Consider the following 25245-nt stretch of genomic DNA (forward strand, 5'->3'; position numbering starts at 1 on the left):
GTGAAGATGAAAAATGGAGATTAGTGAGTTATTGGGATAGTTCAGAGCAGCATACTGAAGTGTTGCCAAAGGAAGAAGAGACACTGAGGTCTTATTTTTTTAATTATAATGATTGTTTTGTGAGTGCAGGTTTTGCATAGGATTGGAAGCCTTAGGAAGCTGTCACAAAAATTGATAAAAATTACCAGAGTTCAGAGGAGAACTTGCATCAACATACTAATGTACTGACAGAGGATGAAGAGTACCTTTCAGAGGATAAGTATTCTAGAGCAAAGTATGATGAAGAATGCCTCTTGAATGAGGAAAATATTGAATTGTTGCAGTAGAAAGAAATTATTGATGAATTAATATTTGGAACTGTTACAAAACAAGGACAATTCCTTGTGGAAGAAGGAGATGAAGATCAGTCTGAAAAGCTGATATGTGAAACGTTAGTTGAGGCTGTTGAGCCATACATTTTTCAAACTGACAATTGTTGTGTGAATACAGGGATTATAAGTGTTGAACAGGAACTTATTTCTGTGGAGATGAATGAGACAGAATTGTCTATGGAAGGCAGTCTAATTGAATCATTGGGAAATAGTGACCATGTAAAGGATAAAGCTAGAAATGAAGAGCATTATGATAAGACACTTGCTAAATGTAAGGAGGAAATTGAATTGCTGGAGAAGTTGCTAGGAGGAAATGGCAATAGAAAAGAAGTGGTTACAACAGTACTTAATAGTAGCAGAGGGTCTTTAAAAGACATGGAGACAGAAGAGTGTTTTAATTTACAAACCAGTAGCTTGTTTGTAGGAACAATGAATAGAATGAATGAGTGTGATGTTGTGATCGAAGAAATTGAACAAAAGTTATTTGGAAATGAAATGGAAGTTTAGAAGCAACAAGAGGGTAAGGATGTAAGGGTGGCAGTAAGGAACCAACAACTACAAAGTGAAGGTAACCAACAGAAGATTAAAGGCAAATTTAAAGAAGAGACTATGTTAGCTGAAAACATAGTAAAGGATCATCATTCCATCATGATGATAGGCACAATGGAGATAACTAGGGAAGCTGTTGAGGCAATAAATAAAGAAGAAGGACTAAACTCTCATCAAAGGATCAGTGAATGGGAGACAAAATTAGAGCTACTGGAGAAATGGCTGAAAGCACCAGTAGGAAAGAAAGAACCTGATGAAGATTGCAAAGGATATGCAAGAGAGGAAGAGGAAAGAGTCCAACAAAGAAGTGAGTTGGACATAGAAATTGAACTAATGATAGATTTGATGAGAAAAGAGTCTCAAAGAAAGGAGACAACAGAAAGAAAACAAAGCAGCAATAGGAAAAAGACAACAACAGACTATGAAAGCATAGCTAGTGGGGTAATGTAGCATAAAGTGTGGAAACCTGGAGAAAAACAAACAACAACAACAACCAAGGATAGACTACAGAACAAAGTATGGGATCTAGGAGGACACAGATCAGAAGCACATGATCAGGAGATCATGATTATTTTCAACCTTGAGAGTATGATGCAGGAGCATTCAACTCAATAATATCATTGTATCTTAGTAGACATAGGGGGTCTTGTGTTTTCAAGGAAGTTGGTTTCCTATGTTTTAAATTAATGTAATTATTAATGTTTTGAGTGATTTTAATGAGGAAATCTAGAATAGGGATTTAATCGAGTATAGTGAGGCATATTAGTAAATATTCTCGAATGTAGTAGAACATGAGAGAATCAGGATAGTTGAGAGATTTGAGAATTAATTGTAAATCTTAGATTAGGAGCTAATTCATGATTTTGTGGATTAGAGAGGATCCTTAGAGATAAGGAAGAGATTTTAGGGTTTTGTTGAGAAGATTATGGATCTAAAATAGGAATTGGTTGTAGAATCCCTTTTGTATAAATGTAAGCCTAAAAGGCATAGTGAGGGGTTGGTTAGCTAGTTAGGCAAGTCTAGTTAGTAGTTAGAGGTTTGAATTTGAAGTCTACAAGCAGATTGTGAAACAGAGGCCACTGATATTGGAAATCAGGCCTGAGAGAAGAAACTGTGTAAATATCTGCTTATTAATACAAACAACTCAATTCTGAGTTTGCGTGTGTGTGTGGAGTAATTTAATTATAATCTGTGTGTGAACTAGAGTAGTTCTGTGTAACATAGGTTACAGGCAGAGTTTGGTAGAACACAGAGAAGAAGAATGATACGGAGGATCGTAATGGATCGCTGCATCGATTGAAGGATCAAAGTAAAGTATAGGAGTGACAGTGATCAAAAGAGTACGTAGAGTGAAGCTCAGGAGGAGTTGCATGGCAGAATAGCAGAAGGACCAGAATGTTGACGAAACCAAAAACCACAGAAGAACATTGAAGAACTGGTGTAAAAACCCAAGTGAAGAGAAGCGCGAAGAAGTGAAGTGTTGATGCACAAGAGTCATTGGATCTATATGATCAATGGACGAGATTTGTTCGTGATAAGCGGCCAAGATTAAGTCACACAAAATGGAACCAAGAAATGAATGATAGAGATTCAATATAAGTATTTGCAGAAGGAGAAAGGTGGGAATCGATCTAGACAGTCAGATCGACAGATCTGGTAGATCGACGGTGATTAACAACTGATCGGGGGTAGAGAGTACGGATGCCTTAATCACGGTTGAATACCCGCAATTTTTCTTAGCCATCGATCACAAAATTTAATGCTTATGTCACAGTCCACTACGACATTAAAGCTGTAATTAACCCACGTGCTAGTTGGAGGGCCGCAGACCATAGGATTTGTTGGCTTCTGTCATCCAACGGATATCAGCCATAAAGATGATCAGATGATAATCTCTGAATGGACCCAAAGTTTTATAGACCAAGGACTTATAATTCGTATCAAATCCATGAGGTGGTTAAACATCATGCAAGTTTTTGATGCGATATCATTACAGACCATCAGATCAAATGGGTTTTGATTTACAGCCTAGAATCACTTAGCAACTTTGTTGATCGGAAAGGACATCAACCATCGGATTATAGGTAAGATCGACGATGGATATTGAGTGATAAGACTTGTGGAGAGCGGACTTGAGAAGGTTATAGGTGTAGTTTTATTCCATTTGAAGTTCGGTTGTGTCATCGCATATCGCATGCGAGAAGCGACGAAGTCACAAGTTGGTATGATGCGAGATTGCGACAACTGTTGATCTGGTGGACGAAATCAATGGTGGAAAGCATGATCACATCCCGCAGATTGGAAGTTCTAAATGCAGACTCTTAAGAGTCTTTGAACCCTGCGATTGTGATAAAGGAAAGCATTGGTAAATGTTCAAAGGTTGAGTTAATGCAAAAAGGTATGGTTCATGTACGCTTTGTGGAGTATTTCTATTATATAAGGATTATAATAGAAATAAAGCGATAGAAGGTTTATGGGGTTAAGTCCAAATATAATCAAAGTGAAAGAGTGGGGTTTGGTTATATGTGCGGGCATAAGGATTAATGAAGGTTTAATGAAGAGGGTGTATAAAGTCCCAATGAAAAAGGATTGATTAAGGGACAGACTAGGTTTAGTATCAAATCGTTCCGCATGGGATTTTACATAAGGGGCCTTAAACCTAAATTAATGGAGGCATATGACCAGGCAGGTCATTGAAATTCTGGGATAGACGATATTATGCATTTTATATGCATACTGTGGGTATTGCAGGTATACCCTACATCAATTAATACATCCTTTACAAAAATATTAGGCAAATAGAAAATATTTTTTGTTGTAGGACATAGTCTCTAAAATCCTTTAAAGCTTTCACCAAAACATGAGACTGTTTTTCTATTATGTTATATTTGATTTTAGAGTCTTGTAACACTTTTCTAAAGAAAGCTATGGGTTGCTCGAATCCTTGCTGACCTTTCTGAAGGAGGATAACTACTATGGCGTGCTCAAATGCAAAAGGAAAGATTATGAAACCTTTGGTGTAATTGAGGCTCAAAAGAACCAGAGTTTCCATCAAAGATTTCTTAATTTGAGAGAAAGAATATTTAGTGGTTTCAGTCCATTTAATATCCTTCCCCTTCTAAAACATATTAGTTATTTCTTTAACAATTTTAGTGAAATTAGGAATAAAACATCATAAGAAATTAATTCTTCTTAAAAGGGACCTCTTGTAACTTAGTTTTTCCCTTGGAATTGTCTTACCAATTTCTACTAATTTCAAAAAAATAGAAAAATGAAAAACAAGAAAAGAAATGAAAAATCAAAAAATCAAAAAGAAAGAAAGAGAAAAAATAAATAAAAGAAAAATAGAGAAAAAATAAAATCTTTACAAAAGAAAAAAGAAAGAAGTATTATTATGCATTAGAATAAGCGAGCAAATTTAAATGCTGCTCATTGTAATTTTTTTTAATTTAACAATTAAATAGTTTTTTTTTCAATAAAATATTGTAAATAAAGTATTGATTTGACTTGCCACCGAAGACAATATCCTAATGTTACAAGACCACTTTCGTCCAAATGATGAAGTGAATGATCATCTAAATGAGGTATTTCTCTAGTGATTCTTTCAGGACCTTGACTCGTCATACAAATTTCTACTTTGCTTTTCAACCTAAAAAAGAAAAAGGGATTCTTTTAGGACCCTGGCTCACCATACATGTATATCACTGTTATACAGTAATGATAATGTATTCAGTGTTACTTGCTTAGAGTATGATAAAGATCCATATTAGTGTAGTTTTTTATGCTTTGCTCTATATTGGTAAGATATACATAAGGGTTCCACTTTGAACATGGATAGTTGATATTAACTCTTAGTTATTTCTTTAACAATTTTAGTGAAATTAGGAATAAAATGTCGTAAGAAATTAATTGTTCTTAAAAAGGACTTCCTGTAACTTATTTTTACCCTTGGAATTGTTTTACAAATTTTTATTGATTTCAAAAAATAAAAAATAAAAAATAAGAAAAGAAATGAAAAATGAAAAAATAAAAAAGAAAGAAAGAGAAAAAAGAAATAAAATAAAAATAAAGAAAAATGAAAAATATTACAAAAGGAAAAAGAAAGAAGTATTATTGTGCATTAAATAAGCGAGCAAATTTAAATGCTTCTCATTGTAATTTTTTTTTCTATTTTTTAAATTCGGCAACTAATAGTTTTTTTCAAAAAAATATTGTAAAAAAAGTATTGATTTGACTTGCCGCCGAAGACGATGATCATCATGCAGATTTTAATGGTCAATATTAAATGTGCCCAGATCAACGATGAAAAATGAATTGTGGGATCCCCCACACTCCCGACAGCTAACCCGAGGGGGCGGGGGTCCAAAAATTGGTTTCCCCTTTTCTTGTTTGGCACACGGGTCAGGCTCCTGTTGATTACGTGCCCCCTACCTCAAACCACATATCGCTAATAACCCCCCACAAAACAGCTTTTCCCTCTCCCACATTCCCACTATTTTCTAGCCTTCGCCAACTCTCTGCTATTTATGGTCATAACTATCCCTCCCAATAAATTGACCAGTCGATTGTTATAGTATTAATTACTCCCACCAACGTCTAATTCATTCAATTCCCCGCTCCATTAACAATTAACCTAATAAAATGCTATTATGAGCATCATAATAAAACCATTATCCCTGCTAAAACTAAACTCTTTCACCTTCCACTTGCAACTTGAGCATTCTGAAGGTGATCCGAGCAAACTCCAATGACCATAAACTATCAGTCGCCATCATTCTCAGGTATAATTCTCAATCATTTCCTATCATTTTATTCTTTACAAAATGGCCAGCCATAAGGGAAGATGCAAGGTATCCGTTGAGAGCCCCCTCCTACCCCCTGCAATCAACATAGATGAACTATCTCTTATTGACAGCCAATTCAAAATCATAGAAACCCACTGTGAATTTGATCTGTATGAGCTTCACAAATGGGAATTCTAGAAGTATGAGGGTGCTAGCGGTGAATTATCCTTCTGGGAATCCTTTGTCCCTTATTTTTGTTTCCCCCAAACTCACCATTTCCTAGAATTTGTCAACTAGTGTGAAGCCCGATGACTCCCATGTCAAAAAGCTATAGTCACCAAAAATAATGAAATTATTTTATCCATAACCTCTGAATCAATATTTCAAGCCCTACAATTGAATCCACAAGACTCCCTTCACCCTTTTTCTCTTGATGCACTTATGGATATTTATCATAAGCTTACTTTCCCACAAAGAGCTCATATTTTTGAGTCATTCCTACCTGAGAATTCTGAATTTCCTAGGACAAATCCACCTTATTCCTCGACAACATTTCCTGAGATGTCTAGGTAGGTAATTTCCATAGTTTCTTGTCTATTAGCATATCCAAGTGATCATTGGTTAGACGAAGTTATTTTATGGTTTTTATCAGTGTTTTCATTTGGCATGAAACCCTCCATTATGTTCAATTTTAGTCAATTCTTGCCAGATATAATTCATGATCAGTTCTCAAGTTTAGTGCTGGAGGATCATTCAAACACTAGTCAGTTTTGGTCTATTTCTTTTATATCATCAATTATAAATGTTCGAGTTCCCTCTAAAGAAATTAGATGCTAAAGGAAAACCACAATCAATAATTCATTGGACCTCATTAGTGAGGAAAATTTCTTAAGACTACTTTTTCCGTGATTTTGTCAACCAATTCTTGCATATAACACTTTTTTTGTTAAGCAGTGATGCAGTTCCCATGATTTCTATAGATATAAAAAGGATTCTACACCTAAGTGAGCAGTACAAAGTTGGACACTGGTATCTATACCATAATTTTTTCAGAGATTAGAATCTATAGTTGTAAGTTTCTACCTTATAGATTACTAATTTTTCTACATATGAGTGTGTTTTCCTTAGAATTTATTATGAAAAGAATGAATATGGATGATATACATTTTGTGTGAAGAAAATAGAAAACCCATTTTAAATTAAAGGCACAAATTGGTCCATTTATTGTTAACACCAAGGTAGCAGAAAAGGAAGTATACATTCTACTTAAACAAATGAATTTCAGACTCAGTTTCAGTTGGCCTTATGACTCCCTAGGAGTGATTTCAAAGATAAGTACTGAGAAAAATTTAACATCTTATGTACACATATCAAAACCAAAGATTGAACAATTTGAAAATAGAGAAGATTAGGAAGAAAATACTTTGTAAGAAACTAAAGAGCATACCTCCAGTCAGAACAAATTGGAGACACCAAGACCAAAATAAAAAGAGCTTAAATGATTAAGAGAAAGTGTCTCACCTACTAGTTCAACACGTAAAGCATATGCTTTCAAAATTTTCAAAAGAAGAAAATCAATAAATATAGAAGATGAGTTAGCAGAAGGAAGAAATTCAGAAGAGCAAACTACAATAGTGTTATCAAGCGAGACTACTTTTTCATTTCAGGAAATTGAAGAAATAGTTATTGATTCTCCTACTTCTCCTGTTTCTCGATCTTCAAGACCAAAATATATTTTCCAAATTCAGAGAGATGAAGAGAAAGACTGAAGCACTCAAAACCTCCACTTTTTTCCCATGGAAAAATCATAATTTTCATTGATATTTGAAAATTACATGTTGAAGATGTTGATAGAATATGAAGTAATAGTGGTCATAAGCCACAATATGTATTATTCTGTCCCAAAAATGAGTCAATCCCATGTAAGGGAGACTTTTTGATAAATACATATGATAAGTTCAGTAATATATAGACATATTAATGTACTATAATTCAAATAATTACATCAAAAATTGTATATAAAAAAACTAGAAATCATGGCCAGTGGACCCTGTCATTGTTGCTCATCCATGTATGGCCTATGGTAGCAAGTGTAGATCTCCTCATCATTTTTTTCAATGATCAACCAGACCCCCCTTGGCTGGAGCGTGGCTTCTTTGGATAGCAAGTTAGAAATTTTGTTGTGCTCCCTGTATATATGATGACAAGAAATATAGTCAAATTGTGTTCTCAGCCTCAATGCATCATCCAAAATATGTTGGAGTGTGTGTGTGTGTGTTTGTGTGAAAAACATATTGTTGATTAAACCATTTTATGATGATTTGTGAGTCACCAAAAATCTGTAAACAACGACATCCTTTAACAAGTGCAAATAATAATAAGTGGCGAAGGGAAATGAGTTCTGCAAAGTTATTTGTCCCTCCCCCCAGTCCCATCTGGATCTTATAATAATGGGAATTAGTGATATGTAGTAGAATGCCACCACCTTAGCCATGTTTCTACACTGAGCCATTAAAAATAAGCCCATGGAGTGGCATAATCAATGATTTCAGCAGAGATGATGCAGGCAGATGGTTCACGGTCATCCTCCGGGATGCATTGAAAAGTTGTAATGAGGTGAGCAGTGGCTAGTGCCCAACGAGGAGCTGTGTCTGTAAATATAATTTTGTTCCTTTGAAGCCAGATGCACCAACATATCAATACATGTAGATTATGTATTCTATGAGAGTGTGCATTAGTCCACCATTGATGCCAAGCCTCCCTGATATCCGTCCCTTGCCAACAAGTCTGTATATTTAGCTGTGATGTAACATCAATCCATATAGAGGTAGAAATAGGGCAATATAGGAATAGGTGATCTACTATTTCCATTTCTTGTTTGCATAATACGCACCAATATGGGCCATGAAATGTGCACTTTTGTAAGTTATCCCCAGTAGGGATTTTATTTCGGAGAATGCACCACATGAGTAGTTTGGCCCTGGGTGGTGCCTTTAGTTTCCAGAGAGTAGTCCACCACCAGTCAGATGCAAATGGTTTGTGATCTGTATAGATATGCAGGTATCCATGTTTGGGGGAGTATTTCCCATTTGGAGAGAAAGACCAATTAAGCTCATCCTCCCCATCAGTTACCCTTACATGTGATTCCATCAGTGAATTAGTGTAAGATAGCCAATTGGCTTACCAGTTGGGGGGGATGCCCAGTGTATCAGATGCCCATTTTGCCATGGCCTTTATTTTCCAAACATGTTGATACATCATCAAAAATAACTTGGAAAAATGAACTTGGTTTTATGTTAATCAACTGGGAGTATGTTGATTTGGTTGTAGCCAGAAAATCTTTCCATAAATGAAAACATTTCATTTCCGGCACAACCATCAATGATTTGATTGATAAAGGGGGTAGGGTAATTTTCATTTGGATAAGCCTTATTGATATCCCTGTAATCAATGCATACTCTAATGGTTCCTTGCTTCTTGTTAACATGTACAATATTGGACATCCAATCAATCAAGGGAACTTGGTAGATGAAAACTACATTGAGTAGTTTTTCGACGTTAGCTTTAATCACAACAAACTTTTGTGGGTGCACAAGACATAATCATTGTCTGATAGGTTTTTCATTTGGGTAAGCCCTTATCTCATGCAAAACAATGCTCGAATCAATTGCTATAATCTACTCATAGGACCGGGCAAAAATGTCTCATAATTCTTGAGATAGGGCTTTATACGTTTTAATCTCTTCAAATGAGCATGAATCGCCTAGGTGAATATTTTCAATAATTCCTATTTCGACTGAGATGTCAATGGAAATGAGCATGAATCGGATTTAGTTTGAAGAACTGAAATGGGCCATTCCGAAACATCTACAATCTCAGGCGAAAACATAATTGAAACATCATTCTCGATTTTATCAGGGTCAGGTAGAAAATATTAATGATGATGATAATCGTTCCATGGAATCTCATCCAAAGTCATGACCAAGGTAAAGGAGAATAATCATCATTGAGCGTATCCATTCAATCAATCTCAGAAGATGATGGGTCAGAAAATGATTGAACTACCTGATAATCTAATTCAAGAGGGCTCAAAGGCATCTCATTTCCATAGGAGGCCAGTTCAGACTCTGAAGGCATTATCCACAGATCAGAACATTCCATATCTCTTAATGTAATCATGTTAAACTTGGAAAAATTAGAAGGAAAATTAGGTGGAGGGAGCGCAAATATTCCCATCAGCAATGAGTCTTTGAGAAAACCAACACCAACATCCTCATAAAGTGAATACGTTCTCCAAAAAATGGTATTGATACCCATAGAGTTAGGGTTTGAAGTGTAGCAAGACAACTGGTCTAATTTGACAATTTTCCCTTTGTGAGGAAATTGTATCATTCGAAAAAGCGATGAGACCATTGCTAACATAGTGTAGGCCCAACTTCGACCAAGCAAAAAGTTGTAATCGAGGTGAGCATCAACAACTTCAACTTCAATCATGACTCTCAAGATCAAAGATAATTATATTGGAATCCTGCAGATCAATAACTCCAATGGATGAAAATAATGGCTTTTTTTGTGTTGGACATGTTTTGATCACCACAAGAGCTGACATTGCGGAAGGAGACATAGTCAAATCTTCAACAATTTTGTAATTTAGTGCAACTCTAGCATGTGGATTGAAAGCTAATTTCTGAAGCACACCTTTGGGAGGTAGTTGAATCATCATATCAAGATTTGGTTTCTCGATCTGTAATGGTTTAGAAGGAGGAGAAGGAATTGAACTAGAAGGTTGATCAGATGTGCTAGAGCCTAAATCTACCTCAGGCTGAGAAAGGTAGGATCTAGGACAACATCAAACCACACTTAACCTGGTAGCTAGCCCTACCAGGTCGGGAGAGGGCTCTCTCCGGGTCAATCTCAGCGAAATATGATCGATGAGGGCTTGAGATGACTGATATGTTGACTGATTTTAGGCTAGGTATGTGTGTAAATGAGTTTGATTGAATAAAATGATGCTTTTGTTGGCTCAGATGGAAAGGCAGATTTTGGGTGCGGGGAATGAGGCTCAATCTTGCAGAGATCTCTATGGGGCAAGGTATGAAACTGATTTGGAAATTAAAATTGATGAAATGGAGGGATTTAGACAGGTGAGGAGTTGAAGAGGGCAAGAAAACCTCAGGGTTCCTCTTCAAACAGCTGAAAACATCAATAACTAAGCAAACCCTAGGCAGAGCACTGCAATTTCAGTGGATTCTACCTATATCCTTGTTTGTTTTAGTTAAGAAGAAGCAAGATAGATAATGGCATATATAAAACATAAGTGAACTCACAATTATAGAAGAAAACACTATACCAAAACAAGATGCCACATGAATGCCAAAGAGTGCTACAAACCCTAGTCTATTCCTTAGTCTATTCTTTTAGTGTTTCTATACAATGAAGCTCCAAGATTTCTCAAAAGTCCAACCATGCTAATGACTGAAAAAACATAAGATATAGGCAAACAACAACTCATCCTAGCCTCCAGGGGTCGAGCTCATGAGTTTAGGAGCTGTTCCAACTAATTCTAAACTGAGAACTACAAATTAGGCAGTGGAACAGCATGCCTCTAAAAACTAGGGAACTGATTCATTCAGTTGCAAACTAACTTTTCATGGATGAATCTACCATCATGAGTGAAAATTTGACATAATTACATCAATATCCATCAATTTACATTAAATTACATCATAAGTTTGACATTAAGAAAGAGAAAAGTCAAACTGTCAAGGAACTAGGCGAAAAACAGAGTATACTTGGTCAAACTGAGCAAAATTTCCCCTATGCGCCGCGTTGATTTCCCTATGCGTAGTGCTTGTTTGCAGCCACTTTTGGAGGCCTTCCTGGTGTCCAAATTTTCTCCAAGGGTGCTTTTTGAAAAGGTCTGCCTGTCTACTTTCCAACCCAAGTGGATTTTTTGAATTTGGCCTCCATTTTCCCCTCCAAAAACTTCTTCCTGTGTGTCAAAATAGGGGAGTAAGGTCATTTTTTGAGTGTTTTTGACATTTTTGAGGGCTCAAAACCTATCAAAATTTTTTGGCCATTGGTAGGCAAGCATATTTTTTGATTCCAAATCCAAAAATACTAATTTTTTTTCATTTATAGTCTCCCATCAAAAGCGAGCACCAGGTGGCGTGACGCATAGGGCAGAAAATTCTGTGTTTTAGCCAAAAAATTTCAAAAATGCAAAAAGTATCCCAAATTTTTTGAAATTTGGGCTGAGTGCTCTCCATCAAGTGTTGTGTTGGGCCAAGGAAGCCTCAGCCAATATCTGAAGTCTATCTTGCTCCTTTCGCCTCCTCGATGCTTTCTTCAACTTGGCCTTCAAGTCCCTGATTCTTGCCTTGCACACCTTGTTTCTTGCCAAGTAATGATGGGTCATGTGCCTCAACATACTTTTCTCATTGTTGGCCTTATCTAGCATCCATTCCTAAGTGCAAGTTTGTTCTCTCAAGCCAAGACTCACAATCAGCATTGATTTCTTGTTCAAGTTTTGTCAACTTGGTTTTCCTCTTCTTGGCAGCTTGCCATTTTGCGTTCATGTTTTGGAGCTCCATGATGATTTGCTAATCTTCTAGTTGTTTGTTCCTCTACTCCAAATAGTTAATTAGCCACTTGGCTCTTTCCAGATTGAGAGACAAATGATGAATGTCATCTTGTTGCTCCCAAATGACTTCTTTGAGCTTTGAGTTTTGTGAGCCTAAATATGTGTCATCATCCTGAATGAGGATGAAATCTGCCTCTTGACCTCCTGACGGTCCCTCCTCATGCAAGGGCTTCTTACCCTTGTCCCGCACCTGCTCTATTGATGGCGAAAACGAGACCCCTTCCACCCCTGGTGGAGATAGTACTTGTTTTGCTGCTGCTGCAACTCGGAAAGTGAAGTGGGCTCCTCTTGTATATGTTTACCACCCTTGTGAGGTCTCCTTGGTGCATGCATTTCTCTAGGAGAATCACTAAGTGTTTCCTCATCTCGGTCATAGGAAGGATCAAACTCAACGTTTGCCAATGTTTGAGTTTTCTTAGATGAGTATGAAGAGATTTATGGTGTCTTTAGGTTTTGCTACCAAATGTATGAGGGACTATGGAGGGAATGTGTATGAGGGGTTTTGGGAATGTTTCTGACTGGAATTGAGGGAATAGAAGGGTTTTAGGAACAGTTTTTAGGCTTTTGGGGTAGCAATTAGGGTTTGGGAATTGTGTAGCTAGGGTTTAGGATAATGGGAATTGGGGATAGGGGTGAATGAATTTAGGGATATGGGGGATAGTGAAATGGGTTAATGAAACTAGAAAAGAAGTGAGGGAATAAAATTTGAGGGAGTGATGGCAACAAAAACAAATTTACAAACCCTAAGCAATCATGTTTTGAACAAAAATTGCAAGGAGGTAGGGTTTTGAAATTTTTTCACTAAATCATCATAAACATCTTAAGACACACTTTCATTGGCATTTGAAGATTTTTTTACTTACTTTAGACTGGTGGAAACCAATAAAATTGAGAATATGGATGAATTTGTGGTGAAAATGGCTTGCAGCTCTATGCGCCACCCCACAAACCCAATGCGTCGCGCCCCAAACCCAATACATAATGCTTTTTGTAGGAGACTTTTGGAGGCCTTTCTGGTGTGAAAATTGGGTGTAGGATAGCTCATTGGAAAGGTTATTGAGTATAATTTCCAACCCAACTAGAATTTTTCAATTTGGAGTTCATTTTCCTTGTCAAAAATCAAATCTCCCAAGACTGGTCAAAATGTGCCAAATGAGGCTGCCTCAAGGCAGAGTGCTGTTGCATTCAACTTTTGAAGGTCTTTCTCAACTCCAAATTGAGCTAATGATAACTCATTGGAAATATATTTGTTTCTAGTTATCATTTGACTCATAAAGAAAGTCATTTGGCCAACCAAGCTAGGAGAAATCGTGATTTTCCCATGGTCACTTCAGAGGTGCACCAATTCTCCTGAGGCAACTGTATTTTTGACATTTCTCTAAAACCATGACACCTGTGTAAAAAGTGAAGGAGGTTTTTCTTCCTTGGCCTGTTGTGGATAAAAACCTCTCTCAGGTTTCCCAAATTCAACTTTTCTTACTTAGAAACATCATTGGAGTAAAACCTATCCTGATGTGTGGAACAGGGGATTTGTCGAAATGAAGTGAAATGAAGGAGATAAGGGACTTCTAAATTCTTGAGAAAATTTTGGGAAGTAGGGAGGGATGTTAGGAAGCAGGGGAAGGTGGAATTTCAAATATTGAGTGAGGGGAAAGGGTCCAAAAGGGAAAAACATAGGCCTAGCCTAGAAAATTGTCAAGTTGTAGCAAGAAACTAGGGTTTGTGCGAAAATGAGGAATTTGAGCGATATCAGTGATGGGAAGTGTTTAATAAGGTACAAAGGATAGGGAAAGGTGTATGAACATCAGGATACAAGTTTTTCTAATGATTTGACCATCCAAGAGAAATTGCCTTCAAAACCCTAGGAGAGGGAAATGAACCTTACCTAGGCACAACTGAAGCATGAACAAGGTGTAAAATGACCCATTGGAACCTAACATGATGATGACAACCCTCTAAATGATGATACACTCAACTGAATAGTGACATGGACCGAAATTTGGAAAACTTTGAAAGGAGTGAAAACAAACCCTAGACCTAATACCTAGTGACCAAATTTTACTTGAAGACTCATTGAAATGACAAAATTTGACCTTGACACCTTAAAATCACTTTCTAAGAGCATGTTTGATCACTGGAGGAAGGCTTCAAAGACTGACGCTAACAAGATGAACTAGTCTCATGCCCATTGACCATAGGACCCTTTGATCCATAATATTTTGATCTCGTAGCTACCATAACTTGTTGCAAAGACATCATCATGATATATTGCAATGGAGAAGAGGAAGATGTGTTATGAGAAACCATTTTGCTACCTTTAGAAGGAAATCGATCCTTCAAAACAATGGGAGTTGGAGAACCTTTAATGAATTTGGAAACCTCTACCCGATGTGGGCATTCCATCATGTAATGATACTCATTGCAAATAAGGAAAGGATAATGAGGTTTCTGTTTCTCGTCAGCAGGTTTAGTTTTAGTGGGTTTATCTTTTGGAGAAGCATTTTTTTCGATTGACCTTTTCATTTATTTTTACCTTTATATGATTGAATACTTCCAGTAGATGATTCTACGACATTAATTTTGGAAATAACTTCAGGATAAAGGCTTTCAATGGGTGAATCCTGTATGGACAAAGTCTAAGTACTTTTAGAAATTCTATTTTTCCCATTAGACTGTTGGCTAACAGAACCTATTATACCATCATCGACGTTAGATCTTATTTGATCATTTGTTGGGAACGATAAATTTGGGATTTTTTTGTACAAGGTGCCAGATTGAGTATAGACTAAGTCTAGATATTGGGCAAGAGAAATTACACGCTCTTCATTCATGACACCTCCCTTGGATACATCATTGGTCATAACGAGAAGTAATGACTTCATAAATCATTCAAATAAAATCTGATCAGGAATAGAGACTTTGACTAACCGATGTCTATGTCTCCATTCATGGATATGATCAGAAATGCTAGTTGATTTTGATTGTTTTAAGGAAGTCAATAGTTCGATACTAGTATCATAATGAATCGGTAACTAGAAATGTGTTAAAAACATTTTTGATAGAGAGTTAAAGTTATAGAAAGAAGCAGGAGGTAGCTCTATGTACCATTTCGCTGCTGAATCGGTTAAAGTTTGTTGGAAAAGGTGGAGTCAGATAGAATCATCAATTAAAAAATTTGATGCATGCCAAAAATGATATGTCATCACCTGATTGGATGGGTCTTCTCCTAATTTGCCTTCAAATTTGGGCATGTCACTCGGTAACTTGGTGGGAATCGTTGACCAAAAAGGATAATAATATATAGGACCGTTTGTTAGCTGGGATAAATCAGGTAAATTTAAGGTTGTAATGAATGAGAATTATTGGTTAGGGTCTTGCTGTAGAGTTTGATAACCTTGTAGGTTAAGTCCAACCCCTAGAGGGGGATACCCAGGATGTCCTGGAATAGCTGATGCAGTTGGAATCAGTATTCCATCAGGGTAACTAGGGTGAACCATACCAGGTTGAGGCTAAATAGGGAATTGGTAAGTATGACTAGGCTATGGTTGAACCCGAAAAGGTTGAACTTGACCCATTTGACCTAAGGAATATTTCCGCTGTATAGGCTGAACTTGTAAAGATTGACCTTGAACAAATTGACTTTGAACACATTGACTTTGGATAAATTGACCTTGAAAAGGTTGTTTTGGAAAGATTGACCTTGGAAAGGTGGACTTTGAAAAAATCTTCCTTGAAAAGGTGGAAATTGATAAGCTTGACCTTGAAAAGGTACTTGCACTGTTCCTATATCATATTTCCCAATAGGAATATGTGGTGTTAACTGGACAGCAGGAACAATTTGATAAGCAGAAACCTGAGGGATTGCCTATGTATTTTAGGAACAATAATTTGAGGGGTAACTGAAATGGTCATTTGCGATACTCCTAGGAGAGATGTCTGAAGTGAAATCTGGACCGACTGCGAAACACGTGTCTAAACATGTTTTTGAGGTGCACTCTGAACAAGTTGTTGTATAGGTTGTTGTTGGATTGGTTGTTGAACAAGTGTTTGAATAGTTCCTTGAACAAATTGCTAGACTGGTACAACAATATTTAGAATAGACATTTGAGGAATAGGTTGTCTAGTGGGCTGGATAGGTTGATAAAATGTTGAGAAAAAGGAGGGTTCCAAATAATGTTCATCCCAAGATAATGAATACCGATCAAAGGTTGAGCTACAATAGGTTGAGAAGAACCAATCTGGGGTATCTAACCATTATTTACAGTAAAAGTTTGACCTCCAACTGTGGGGTAGGATCTGACAACAAGTTGTCCTCTAGGTGAAGGATAAGACAGTTGTCCCCCAGATGGGTAATAAACACTAGTTGGGGTTACTTGAGGGTTACCTAAATTACCAGACACCATATGAATATATTGATATGATACCGTATATGCTTAAGGCATGGATGTAGATAAACTAAATGACCAAGTAGAAGGTCAAGGAGAATGAGTAGCTCCTGAAAAAGTCCCAGTAAGTGACTGGTGTTATAACTCCAAATCTCACCCTTGATATTTGTGATGATGCATTTATGGCCTAGGGCAACCCCTCCTTCTAGACCTAGTCCAAATACTTGAAAAACAGTGTTTTACTCATTGTACGTGACATTTCCTTGAGCTAAATGTGTGTGTACGCTGGTCAGTGTATACCCAACCCGCGTATATGTCTTAAAACACTTAAAAAAATTAGATCTCCTCAATTTCAGATGGAGATCACACGTTTTACCTGTTGATTACCTATTAGTGCCCGTGGCCCAACTGTTCCCAATGAATTCCCAACGAATTCCCAACTAAAAAACTACTTTGGGAGAAGTATAAAAAGGCTTCAATGGGAAGGCCTAAAGGAGGAGAGAATAGAGAGAAAATTACTCTGCTGAGATTATCCCTAATCAAGTCTGAAGATCCTTGTGCTTCTAGCACTCCCGCCATTACAGTAAACCCTTGTTTCCTTGAGCTATGATGTAATTTCACTAGTTGAGATATCTTTGTATGAATCATGGAAGAATCCTTTTGAAGACTTGGGATTGGACGGATCCGAAGGATGATTTTGTTTGGAGCTAGCAAGAGGAAGATTTAGGTGATATCATTCCTTGCTTTGTTTTAGTTATATGCAATAAAGAAACATTTGTCTTGTTCCCGAAATCAATCTTCTTTATACATATGTTGTTATCGTTATGGTTCACATATGAATAATTTTTTCAATTGTATAACTAACCACCCTTCAATATGTTATGAAGTTGATTTCTATATGATACTTGGTCCATATATTGCTATGCTGCTTTGAATTGGTTGTTTTTCATGTTTAAGGATCGAGAGGAACTCCAAGAGGATTTGGACCCTGGCTGGATCTACCCAAACGAAGGAACCCCAAGTGCACCTCTCTTTGCGTAGTTTGCTTATTTAAGTATCATGGTTGTGTGGAATGCTTGTTTTTTACTGTAGATAAACCTTGCTCTGCTAGGGTGTTGACCCAAAACCCTAGGGGACTTTGTCCCTCAACAGAATTGGCGACTCCGCTGGGGACAACAGTGTTGTTGTTCCTAGTTTGGGTTATTTTAAGCCAATAAGGGCTCATCCATAGTTTTTCTTGCTGTAACTGGTTTGTCTGTTCCTGTAGGAACTTAGACTTTAAGTCTGAGTAGTTCTCCAGACCTCTTTTTTGTTTTTTCTTGTGAACTATTATATACGCAGTTTTGTCAGGTTATAGTAGCATATGTATGCAAGTTTCCCCATATGAACCCACGTATACGCAGGTTACTTTGGGCTGAGTCGCATATACACGCAACTGTGTATTGACACAGTCGTGTATACCCTAATTTAGCCAAGATTTTGTCAAGTCTTTCTATTTTTGAAGATTTGTTTGCTCGTCTGAGGATTTCCTAAGCAATCAATTTTTGTTGTCAGTCTTTGGTTTTGCAGCAAGTTTCTGGTTTCGAATTCTCTCTTATTGTGGAAATCTTTGGTCTTGTTTTTATTTTGTTGCAAGTGTCATCATTTGTGTTTGAGCACACGAGATTTCCTTTTGAGAATCTTGGTTGTTTTGGTCTTTCAGAGAAAAAATATTGGTTCCAACCTTTGTGACAAACTTTATCTTTGTGATCTTCTTGCTTTGTGTCAAAACTACATCTTGTGGCCATCTGCTTTTCTAGCTTTTTGAAAGTTTTTGAGTGACAATTTTGAAAGTTGTCTTTCTTGGTCTTTTGATCATTGTCATCAAGCTCTTTTTGTTGCTTTTTGGTCGTTAAGAGCATCTTGAAACACCTATTTTATTGAGTTTTCGCCCATTTTGAGTTGATAACTTGCAAAGTGTTTTTGTTGCCTATTTTTCGGTATCGAAGTTTTCAATAGTATTTGGAGCACTTTTGAAAAGTTGTTTTTTGTTTTTGCTTTTGAAGAAAACTTCTTGAAAACTTGGTTTTTTCTCTCTTTTGCCTTGTTTTGATTTTGGTTTCTTTTTGCGAGTGAAAGTGCATTTTGTTTGTCTTGAGATTTTCTTTTAGTGTTTGGACGAAAATGAGCATTAGGAACTTATATTCTATCTAAACATCTTACGTGGCTAATTAGAAGCGTTAAACAAGTTACTTTCATTGTTTTCTTTAGAGTAGTCTTAAGTTTTTTACATCAGCATATACTCATTGCATTAGGATAGTTTATGCATCTTTTAGGGCATCCATAGTTTTTGTTAGTTTTTGTGAGTGTGAAGCTTGTTAAAGAAAAGAAAAGAGAAATTTATCGCTTTCTTAGAAGTTCCTTAGAACCTGGTAGAAATTTCTTTCATCGAAGAACAAAACAATTGCATTTACATATAGTTTGGTTTTTATTAATTTTGTTTGCGTCGAAAAACACCACAAGTTTCATTTATGTTTATCCCTTGACTTAAGAATAGCCCATTTAAAAACAAGTGCTAACTAAAATATACTAGAACTTTTTTATATTGTCAATTTAGACACACCAACAGGTTTTAGGATATTTAGGGCCTTGGATTAGGGGAGTGGAAAGAAAACTCTCCAAGGCCACTTTAAATTGTCAAATGTAGAAGTCTGAATAACGAGTGCAAATCCAATAGTGTTAGGGAGACTAGGAAAGCTCTGGATCTAGGAGTTAAGCATGAGGGTTTTTGAAGATAAGGAAGAGAGATACCCCCTCTCCTACTTGTCAGATCTTACCTCAAGACTGTTCCGCCTGGATTCTGACACGAGTTGGTAACCTTAGTTGCTTATCCTAGGGATCTACACAAGTGGTTGCAGAGGGGAATCCCGTGGCACCTGAGGTCAACATTGTATCACTCTCAGCAGTACTTCTGGAGGGCACCCTTGCGAAGCTTGGGGGCTTGCACCGGCACAGGCTGTTGTTTGGAGGTTAGCATAACTTCCTTTGATACCTTCACTGGTAGGCCTGGGCTGTCATTATCCCAGACTATCTTCGGAAGGCCCCTACTTCACTTTCTTGTATTTTGGTGTCTGGTCCTCATCACCTGGAGCAGAAATACTTGAAAGTTGTTTGACTGGCTGATATCTTTTAGGGAATTTTTTTAGTGTGTGCTCTGTGCTCTTAGTTGGCCTAGCTTTCATTTTTCTTGAGTCTTTAATTATATCTTAATAAAAAATTCAAAGTGGCTGACCGATCGCCTAGATGGTCTTGAAGACTTTGTGGTCTTTCACCACCAAGTTTAGAGCCTTCTCCTAGAAGGCGTAGAGGCAATACTGCTAGTGGTTTTCACCCAATGGCAGCCGACGCATCAGGGATTGATCCTCCGCTTGGGGGCATTCATGTACAAGACAGGCTTGGTACTACCACAGAGCCAGAGAGGAACACTCTAGTTCTTTCTTGAGTCCTCTTCCAGTCGAAAGATAACATTGAGGTAGAAGAACTCTCAGAGTCGTTAGTGGCTCCGAATTCTCCTCTACCTCTTGATCATCTGGATGTAGTACTATACATTGGGACTCCGACACATAGACCTTCAAGTCCAGGTCACATCACACACATCCCTTTGATGACCACTTCTAGGAGCATGGCATCCACCACAAGTGCTACATGCACACAGACTCCTATAACAGTACAAGGAGGAGGAACCATTTCCATCCCTTCTACATCTTTATTTGGGTCTACTGCTAGCACATCTTTATTTGGGTCTACTGCTAGCACATATTTGTTTGGGTCTACTTCCATTCCATTGACGAATGGAAGTTCCCAAGCACATGCATCAAGTTTGGGATTCTTCCCATTTGGCACCCAGTCACAGGGTATTCCGTCAGTTTCGTTCAGTGCCTCCACATCCATGATGAGTGGATTGGCTTCATTTCAGGGTTTTCCTTTTGGAAGTGGTCATATACCACATTCCAACCCGACGATAGGATCTATGCCTTTTTCTTCTATAGGTCAAGGCAGTAATCCCTTTCAAGGTTGGACTAACCTTGCGGTTAGTGGCATAGGAACTAGGAATCCGTTTTTTGGCCAACAAGGGAATACGCTGTACTCCACAGTTAGTTTGTTTCGAAGTATTCCTCCTTTAGCTACCGCTTGGAATCCTTATCAAGGGTTATCGACTCCTTATAATGCTTTAGGAGGGAACTTCACTGGTTTTGGAGGTGTTTTGGCTGGAGTTGGTCAAACTCCGAGTTTTGCTGGACCACAAGGGTCACCTTTTGGTTCATCAAGTTCTACTAGTTACTTCGGGCAGCCTATTGCCTTTCAAAATCTAGGCCAATCTTTTCAGAACTTTAGGAACTCCACCAAATCGGGGTGGAATCCCCAAGATCCTCCTAGGCTTCCTTTTTTGGCAACGTTGAATTTGCTAGATCTCATGAAATTAACAAATGATCCAATCAGATACAATCTGGCCTAGCCTCCGGTCCCAAACAAACTCTCTTTGGACATTCCAAAGTTTGAGGGGAAGGGTGGTGAAGACCCGGGCGACCATGTAACCACATTCCATTTGTGGTGCTCATCAAATTCCCTCATTGATGACTCGGTTAGGTTGAGACTTTTTCAACGCACCTTAACTGGCAATGCAGCCAAGTGGTATATAGAGTTTCCAGGGGGTAGCTTCACATCTTTCGCTGATTTGGCTAACATTTTTCTAAACCATTTCTAATTTCCCGTCTATTATGATGCTAGAACTGAACTTCTGGCCAATTTCCGCCAGGCTATGATAGCTCACATTTCTGATCATATTCAAGAATGGAGACGGAGAAAGAGGCTTATTAAAGCCAAAATTCCACCTGAATACCGTCTCGAATGGTTCTTGAAATCGTTACAACCTGATATTTCCAAGGATGTCTCTCTGTCCGGAGTCTATTCTGAAGAACAAGCTATTTTTAGGGCCTAACAGTTAGAATTGATTTACTCTCAGTCTGGTATTCTTCAGAAAATCTTGCCTGATGCTACCAGGACTAAGGTTGATAGCCAAATTGAAGCCAGGTCCTCATGTGGATGGTATCGTTGGATCAATAGACACTAATGCAGTGAACCTATTGAGCCAATTGCATCAGTTGTCTTTACAAACTGCTCCTACCAATCAGGTCACATTGTCTAAATCTTCACCTTCCCAACCCTCTTCCATTAATGCCGTCCAATCTTCCAACCCTAAAGAAAGTCAAAATTCCAATGGGAAGAAGAAAGGACGAGGTAAGAAGAAGAGTCAAGGTGGGAAAGCTGACACATACAAACCCAGCAATAGTGCTAGTGAGGGTGGAAAGCAATCCAAAAAGAAAATTAAGTTTCCATGCAAGTTATGCAATGGAGACCATTTGACTCATCTCTGCCCCAAAATTCAACATGCTCAGCGCTTGTTAGTGTGGCAAGGGTCTTCTAGCTCTCAAGTTGTGTTAACCAACCATTTCCCCCAAGGGCAGCAGTTGCTTGCCGGTGCAAATTCAAATCTTGGTACCTCTATAGAGGGCAACCAGGAAGGGGATAAATCATAGAATGTTTTCATGATGGGTTCTCATGTTAATGTGGCCACTCGGTCATGTGATTATGGCGAAATTGAAACATTCAAGGACAATTCTACTCTCGGAACTGTCGACCCACTTCATATTGAGCGAGTCTCTATCGAGAATATACCTCAGATATAGAAAGGTTCCGCTAAATGTGCGACTATCAACCCTAATGCTAGGGCTACCCAGAATTACTCCATTATTGAGGATCTGGCCCATAGTCCATGTGCTATGTCTGCTTTAGAGGTCCTCCAGTCGTGTCCAGCTCAACGAAATGCTTTGCTTTCAGCGATAGGGGCAGTTGATCCAAATAATTCCTTAGTGCTCACTTTTGACACGCTTAATGTCAAAAAGCGACTTCCTCATCATATGGCTTTTCAAATCAAGTCTACTTATCGAAAAACTGATATTTTTTGAATAGTTGTAGATGAGGGGGCTTCCACATCTGTAAGGTCTATATCATGCTGGAAGGCCATTGGATCTCCTTCGGCTGTTCCTTCACCTACCCTCCTGACAGTGTTTGATGGGCATTCGCATAGGCTGCATGGGATTATCCAAACCTTTCCTATATGTGTTGGAGGAAAGGTTGTTAATATCGAAGTAGAAGTCATTGATTCTAACCTAGATTACAATCTCCTCTTAGGAAGGAACTGGATCTATGAGATGGATGCCGTTGTTTCGACTCTGTTTCGTGTTATTTTCTTTCCTTATGAGGGGAAAATTGTTAAGGTTGATCAATTGGATTATTCTCCAGTTGATCCTTGAGCAACTTCGGATTCTACTGTTCTCTTAGTGGATAACCCCCATCCGCCTACTGAGAATCTAGAAGTTGGGATGTATTCTTCATTGATGGGTACATTTGATTTTCCCTCTCGTATTGCTAGAATTAATCTCATTTCATCATCCAAGGAGTCTTCACAGGAAGAGTTCCTCCGAACTCATTATTTCTCAGACCCTTGGACCTTGCCTTCGCCTAGAACCACATTAGATGAAGGACAAGTTGATGGAATGGCATTACCTATGTCTGCATCAGAGCTTAGATATTAGTTTATCGTCAACTCTACAGACAACCATTCTACTCCTTTCTTTGAAGAGGAGTTAGATGGTGATGTGGCCCCAGCTTGGACCCTTGATTCTACCTCTGCTATGGACTGCTTAGATATAATTTTACCATCGGAAGAAGCGATCTTAGAAGCAATGACTAGTGTAGATCAACCTTGGGGAGACTTACACCATCGTTCATATTTTCTTCCCCCATTGCGAGAGGTCGAGTCCAGGTTTTCCAATCTGCTCACTAGCGATGTTTGTATGGTTTCAAACCCTTTGGCTCCAACACACATTCGTGCCGAAGGTAACATGTCAGTCATTTCAAAAACTGTATCAATAAACATCTCTAGGAACCCTAGCATGATAGAAAATGTCTTCATCGGAGTCGAGTGTTCCCCTGAAGAAATTCAAATTTACACCGACCTCTTCAAAGAGTTTCAGGATGTATTTGCTTGGTCTTATGAAGAAATGCCTGGTATTGATCCATCCATCATTCAACATGAGATCAAGACGTATGAAAACACTAAGCCGATTCGTCAAAAGCTTCAGCTGGTTAATCCTAGGAAAGCAACAGCTATTAAAGCTGAAGTAGAGAAGCTGCTCAAGGCGGGTTTCATATACCCTGTTCCTCTTACAGATTGGGTTTCTAATCCAGTTTTGGTTGATAAAAAGAAAGGAACAATCTGTGTATGCATTGAATTTATGGATTTGAACAAAGCTTGTCGGAAAAATAATTACCCCACACTTTTTATTGATCAGATAGTTGATGAATGTGCGGGTAATGAGATTTTTTCTTTCATGGATGGATTCTTCAATTATAATCAAATATATATCTGTCCAGAAGATCAACACAAGAAAACTTTCATATGTCCCTGGGGTACCTTTGCATACAAAAAGATGCCTTTCGGTCTTAAAAATGCTGGAGCAACCTTTCAGCGGGCCATGTCATACACTTTCCACAACATCAAGCATGTCATCGAAGCATACTTAGATGATTTAGCTACTCGTTCTTGAAAGAGAATCGATCATCCTGGTCACCTTCGATTGGTTTTCAAACGATGTCGTTTTTACAAGATCTGATTGAATCCAAATAAATGCATTTTCGCGGTTACATCAGGTTGGTTGTTAGGGTTCATTATGTCAATTGAAGGGATTCATGTTGATCCCTTCAAGGTAGAGGCAATAATTGAGTTGCCTCCACCATCGTCAATTCGATAACTTCAAAGTCTTTAGGGGAAGGCTAATTTCTTAAGAAGGTTTACAGCGAATTATGTCGAGATTACTAAAGGGTTTATGCATTTGCTGTGGAAAGGAGTTCCATTTGTATGGGACGAATTTGCACAACGGTCGTTTGATGCCTTGAAAAAGGCATTAGTCTCTGCCCCACTTTTGAGTCCACTGGATTATGGTAGGGATTTCCTTTTATATCTCGCCGTTGCAGAATCAACCATAGGTATGGTTCTCATTTAGGAAGACGATGCTCTCATGGAGCATGTGGTTTATTACTTGAGTTGAGGCTTGGTAGGTCCTGAACTTCCCTATTCTCATTTTGAGAAGTTGGCCTTAGTAGTTGTCCATGCTATCCAACGGCTCCGCCATTATATCTTGCTACGTAAAACTTTTCTCTTAGTGGTAGTCAATCCATTCCAATTTGTCCTCTGTAGGCGAGTGATTGGGGGAAAGTACAATCGATGGATTGTCATTTTACAAGAATTCGATCTCAAGTTCTTTTCCGCCAAGTCTAAGAAATATTTGGTTTTCATGGAGTTAATTTCCGAACTACCTTGTTGGTGGGCTCCAGTATTGTAGCAATAATGCTACAACTCCTGGAGCTTCCTATCTCTAATTTTATCAACCCGGTAGTTCGTAACAAACTTG

This window comes from Pinus tabuliformis, chromosome 8, assembly GCF_031772625.1.
Source record: "Pinus tabuliformis cultivar Carrire ecotype Pingquan chromosome 8, CPIR1, whole genome shotgun sequence".
Taxonomy (NCBI): Eukaryota; Viridiplantae; Streptophyta; class Pinopsida; order Pinales; family Pinaceae; genus Pinus; species Pinus tabuliformis.